Here is a 1056-nt window from a genome sequence, read left to right as displayed (position 1 = left end):
TTAATAAGGCATACTTTTATTTTTAATTTTTTTTAGTTTTAATTATTTTAATCTCTTTCATTATTAATATATTTATTGTTTCAATTTTTTTATTAGCTATTGCCTATGCACATAAATAGTCAAAGTAAGTTCCCAAAATGTTCTTTACACAATAGCAAGTTAGACTACTAGAGAGTTTAATACACTATTGCATTCCACTTATTATATATTGAACTTGAAAAAATGACTTATAGTTAAGGGTATTTTTATAAAAAAAATAATTAATTTAAAAAAATATTTTAGATTGAATCTTGTAAAAAAAATCTAATTCTAAATTGAGTCTTAATAGGAACAAAGGAATATAAATTTATTGGTAACCATATTTTATAAGTATAAAATGCTTATCATTATTGTCTATAACTAATCTCTATCAACTTTCTTTTTTTACATGACTTAAACTTTAAATAAACTTTATTTAAGATGTGCAAGTTAAGTTCTACACAAATCAACATATTCTTGATTCTCCAATTATATAATTTTTTGTAAGAAAAAAAGTAGGTAAACAAAACATGGAGTGGGAGAGGAAAACCATTAAAATTACTTTCTTTCCCTATCATGTGAACTTGCTCTTTCTTTTATAGTATTTTTTATCTTGGGAGTTTAAGCGTGGGTTTGGATAAATATGATAAAATTAATTTTGAATGAAATTAATGTTGTAAAATTGATGTTGAAGTAATATGATTTATATTTGAATATTTTTAATTAAAAATTAAGAAAAAATAAAATTTAATATAAAATTTAGGATTTAAAATAAAAACTATTCAAAATTATTTCGATGCAAAATTAATTCTAAATTTAAAAATAATTCTAAATTCTTTTACGTAAAATTAAATATGTAAAAATTTAACTAAAATAAATTTTAGAGTAAAAATCAATTTTCTAATGACAAATTAAACATAAACATGCACTTTGAAGTTATCACACAGTATCACAGTCCTAGTAGCACGTGTGCATTGTTCTCTGACTTTTCACTCTCTCTCTGGTTTAGTCAAGAAACAAGAAAAGATAGGTAGCCCC

The sequence above is a fragment of the Glycine max genome, chromosome 2 (genome assembly GCF_000004515.6).
Source record: "Glycine max cultivar Williams 82 chromosome 2, Glycine_max_v4.0, whole genome shotgun sequence".
NCBI classification, from domain to species: domain Eukaryota; kingdom Viridiplantae; phylum Streptophyta; class Magnoliopsida; order Fabales; family Fabaceae; genus Glycine; species Glycine max.
Note: the sequence above shows the minus strand (reverse complement) of the source record.